At 37.2% G+C, this 5,000-nt stretch overlaps 1 protein-coding gene across 2 annotated transcripts in view; it reads left to right on the top strand.

Annotated features, from left to right (window-relative positions):
• The window catches only part of LOC144970468 (glycine receptor subunit alpha-2-like), a 256,826-nt gene that overhangs the window by 182,049 nt on the left and 69,777 nt on the right, over positions 1–5,000 (top strand). The window lies entirely within an intron of this gene.

A 5,000-nucleotide genomic window follows, 5' to 3' on the forward strand; every position in this document is an offset into this window, starting at 1 on the left:
ACTTGTATCGTTCTCCTTCTGCTTGAATGACAATTTGACCCAAACTAAAAACGTTGGATTTATATTCATGCGCACCAAAAGATTATGTCTAATTACCAAACCAACTGTCTTTGCAACTTGTTTCAAACCAATAAAATGTCCGAAAATATTCTGCAATCGTTGAATAAAATTTTTATTCAACGCGTTCAACGCATCATTCAACGATTATGTATTTACTCAGAAATGATAGGGTTTTCCAATGAGAGGGCTGGAATAATATACGATTCTAATAGTCTTGCTTTTTGGAATTTCGGACGTGTTCCCAACCGCTGCACGAAGTTGCGAGTGCACGTTGGGAACAAAGTTCGAATTCCAAAGCACAAGAGTGTAAGAAATCTTTTATTCTACCCCTCAATCGATTCAGATTTCGTCATCTCTAGATAAAAGACATTTTCAAAAATATTTTAATGATAGACGTCTATTTCCCTCTTTTTTCAAAAATCTAATGTTAGTGAAAGTTAACGTTTGATAGTCTGACGTCATAAATCATTATTGTAAACCTGATATCATTACGCGTTACTATTTAGGGAGAGGCCGAATTAATCCATGAGGAACTAAGAAATACTGCAGTGCCCTCCGTACTGAAGTCACAACAAGATCTTGACAGCCTCAAAACTCTGGCCCAGGACCGTGACCAATGGAACCAATTAACAACATGGATGGAGAGAGTCCTCCGTACTAAAGTCACAACAAGATCTTGACAGCCTCAAAACTCTGGCCCAGGACCGTGACCAATGGAACCAATTAACAACATGGATGGAGAGAGTCCTCCGTACTGAAGTCACAACAAGATCTTGACAGCCTCAAAACTCTGGCCCAGGACCGTGACCAATGGAACCAATTAACAACATGGATGGAGAGAGTCCTCCGTACTAAAGTCACAACAAGATCTTGACAGCCTCAAAACTCTGGCCCAGGACCGTGACCAATGGAACCAATTAACAACATGGATGGAGAGAGCCCTCCGTACTAAAGTCACAACAAGATCTTGACAGCCTCAAAACTCTGGCCCAGGACCGTGACCAATGGAACCAATTAACAACATGGATGGAGAGAGCCCTCCGTACTAAAGTCACAACAAGATCTTGACAGCCTCAAAACTCTGGCCCAGGACCGTGACCAATGGAACCAATTAACAACATGGATGGAGAGAGCCCTCCGTACTAAAGTCACAACAAGATCTTGACAGCCTCAAAACTCTGGCCCAGGACCGTGACCGATGGAACCAATTAACAACATGGATGGAGAGAGCAGCTATACTTATCGACCAGTTAATCACACTATTTTCACCAAGTGTCATTCGGACTGCGAAGCTTACTACTAATTTAGGGAGAGGGGTGGAATAAAAAGCATTCTGTCATTGTGCAAAGGTGGCCAAACACGCGTATTGTCAATTGGCCTTAATTTGGCGTCATTTCATTTCCATTTAATGCATTGATGGCATAAATCATGTTATAATTCCTTCCATTATTAATGGCCTCATATCAATGGCTCGTTAATCACTGTCAATGGCTGACTCGATATGGTGTCACTGTCGATATTAATGCCGTATTTTAAAAAATAATAAAAAACGCAGGTATTTTAAATTTTGGCCAGAAAACTCGTCCTCTTACTAAATTTTATCAATCGATTTAAATTACCCTCACCATGGCAAAATTTCTCAAACCTGGGACTTCAGGGAAGCTGTTCTTTGTTCATTACCATTTACAGTGCGGCGGCTATGTGCTCTAGTGGTATGACACTCAGCCTCCTCGGAACATTGTTGAGTTCTTGGAAAAGGCTCTTTACTCACATTCCCTCACCGTACTCAGGTGTAAAATGAGTACCTGGCCGTTGAAAGCGTTGTCTCTATCGAAAAAAAAAATTGTAATATCGCTTAACAGGGGCCTTGTATCGTTATACATCTTACGTATTTCTGTTTGTCAGGGACCCGTTGTAAAGCGCTTTGAGCACGTTTAGTGGATATTGCGCTATATAAAAGCTCACGCTTTTTTTTACAGTTCACAGCTGCTGCTACCAGCTCATTTCCAACGGAGACTAAAATGCGGTATTATTTGGGAACTAACCATATGCCTAGAAGCCGAATTAAATGTCACACTGGTCAAAAATACAAATTTATGGCATTAGCACCCTAAAACATGGTATCATTTCTCCTCAATAAAACATACAAACTCAACATAAGTCTGATATTTCTGGCTATAAATTCAATTTTCAACATCTTAAACAACCCGACCTAATACCGTTTTGAGGCGAAGGGTCACAAATGAAAATATGGAGACATGAAATTTTTTGGCCTACTTCCGTGTGTAGGTGTTCAATGTCAAGGCGGTAAACATGACTAACGGCTTTTGTGTATTGATGGTATGTGTTTAAATAAAATACAAACTATTTCTTCCCGCTATATCAATCGTGCAAATACACACAAAAGTTTATTATTAGTCTGAGAGAATTTCGTGAGAATTAATCCCATCTGATTATAAGAAAGTTGCGAAACCCCGTAGCAAATTCCAATTGTATTACATATTAATTCATATTATTCGCATTATGAGCGAGAGGATGTTTACCGACTTGACACGACCGACATAGATTTAGATACGCATCGTCTTCTACTTAAAACCCAATTGCCACTTCACAAGTTTCTCGTCTCTATATTATATCACTGTCTCGGTTATCACTTTCACATGTGAACAAGGATGTAAGTAATGCTCGTTGATATTGTTTTTTTAGACAGCCAGTTAAGTGATAAAATCTTAATAGATTTAAAACTTTTAAGGTGGCACACGGATTTGTGTGTGTTGGTTCGTTTTTATCTAGTAAGCCAGCAGATGTTGTGAGTATTTTATCTTAACTCATAACATCAATTGCACAATCACTCGATATCGTGCAAACTCGTTTTGCTTTGTTGTTGTTGTTGTTGATTTTGTTTTTTTTTTATTATTATTAATATTATTGTTGTTCTTTTTATTGTTTCTTGTCGTTGTTGCTGTTGGTTTTTGTTGTTGTTTTTTTTTGTGGTTGTTTTGGTTGTTGCTGTTATTTTGTAGTTAGTGGTTTTGTTGTTTTTGTGGTTGTTTTTGCTGTTGCTGTTGTTTTGTTGTTTTATGGTTGCTTTTGTTGTCGTTTTCGTCGTTGTTGTTGTAGTTGTTGTTTTAGTTGTTGTTGTTGTTGATGTTGCTGGTGATGCTGCTGCTACTATTGTTGTTGCATAAACCACCAGAAAACCCATGTGAATGCGTGCGTGCAATGGGTGTTTCTATCTCCCAAAATTGTCTGTCGTTTTGAATCCTATACTACGCGTAAATAGATAAATCACCTAAATAAATATGGAAAGTTATGTGACGTATTTGTTTTGGCGCTGATATTGAGGCTGGTAATGCGATAGACAAAACCAATTGGGACCACTCGTTAACGGGGCACTTTCCAATCCCGGCTGTCCCAGAAAAATGACATATAAAAGCATTGCGTATAAGTTTGTCGTTAGCATAGGGGCTAACTATTCAGTTTGGATAAAGAAATAAGATGTATATATATATATATATATATATATATATATATATATATATATATATATATATATATATATATACTTTCACACGGTCATGTATATGTGCGTGAGTCTTGTTTTTGTTTTTGTAACTTGAGGATTGCGTAACCCTATTGGGACATGCGAAACGCAGAGGGCGTGAGAATGTAAGCATTGCTATGAGAACTGCAAAAGTGATGGATAGCTTTATTATTCATAAGGAATTTATATAAGAAAAAAAAACAGCAAAAGATGAATCAACGAAAGATATTTCGTTCTACATGTTACCTGTTGCTGTTGGTCAGGGACCCCTTGTAAGGTGCTTTGAGCACATTTAGTAGATATTACGCTATATAAAAGCTCGATATTCTTTATTTTAGAGAAGAACCCTCCCCACACACACACACAAAATCCTTAAAACAACATTTGAAAGTAAAAAGTATAATAGATATCGATTGACTTATTTTATTAATGCTATGCGTTTTGGTAACATACTTATGTCATCCGCCAGCCTGATTGATGGTATCAATACACAAAACTATATGTGTAATCTTGAAAGTTTATTGGTTTAATTTAGTAGAAGTTAATTACCTAAATGGCTGTCTAAATACAATACTAAAATGGTGAGTGACGTCATTTTCGTTCCTTCTATATTAACCCTTACAAGACATGTATCAAGTTAACTGCAAAATTGGGTACGGCTACGTGGTTGCGGGTTCAGGTACCGCTCTCTGCGTGGCTCATAATTGAATCCTTAAAAAAAATACTCTCTCCTCACAATCTCTCATTGTACTCGGATGTAATACGAGTACTTGCCCAGCAATATGGGTACTTGCCCAGCACAAAATCGTTGCCTGTCTGGGAAAATATGTTATTATATCGCCTTGTCCTGCGTGTTATCTTTTATTCTTGTCACGCGCTTTGAGCATGGTTTGTGGATATTGCGCAATACAATGATTGCTCGAATTCTTTCTTATGCTATAACTCGAGATTAAACTCTCTCACGCACAAAAAAAAAATTTAAAAAAAAATTAAAAAAAAAAAAGAAAAGAAAAGAAAAAGAAAATACAGTTGTCTGCTCCATATATTATCAGTGCACAGTTCTTTATAACTGTCGTACTATGAAACAAAACAGGTTTTAAAAACTTTGGTCAGAAAAATCGTCTTTCAATTATCAATGGATTCAAATGACCCTCGGCTTATCAAAAACTCACAAACCTGAGACTTTAATGGAATCTTCATGGAAGTCCCAGGTTTGGGAGTTTTTGACTGAATGAGGCTCTTTTTATCGTCCTATATATATATATATATATTGAAAGGTCCAATTTTCTGGCCAAATTTTTAAATTGTGTTTTTTCAAAGTGCGTCAGGGCAGTATATGGTTGCCTCGACATACCATGACCTCTACAATGATAATAAATGACACATCGTCTCAAAA

This window comes from Berghia stephanieae, chromosome 4 (assembly GCF_034508935.2).
Source record: "Berghia stephanieae isolate SIO BIC M18660-M18661 chromosome 4, UCSD_Bste_1.3, whole genome shotgun sequence".
Lineage (NCBI taxonomy): Eukaryota > Metazoa > Mollusca > Gastropoda > Nudibranchia > Aeolidiidae > Berghia > Berghia stephanieae.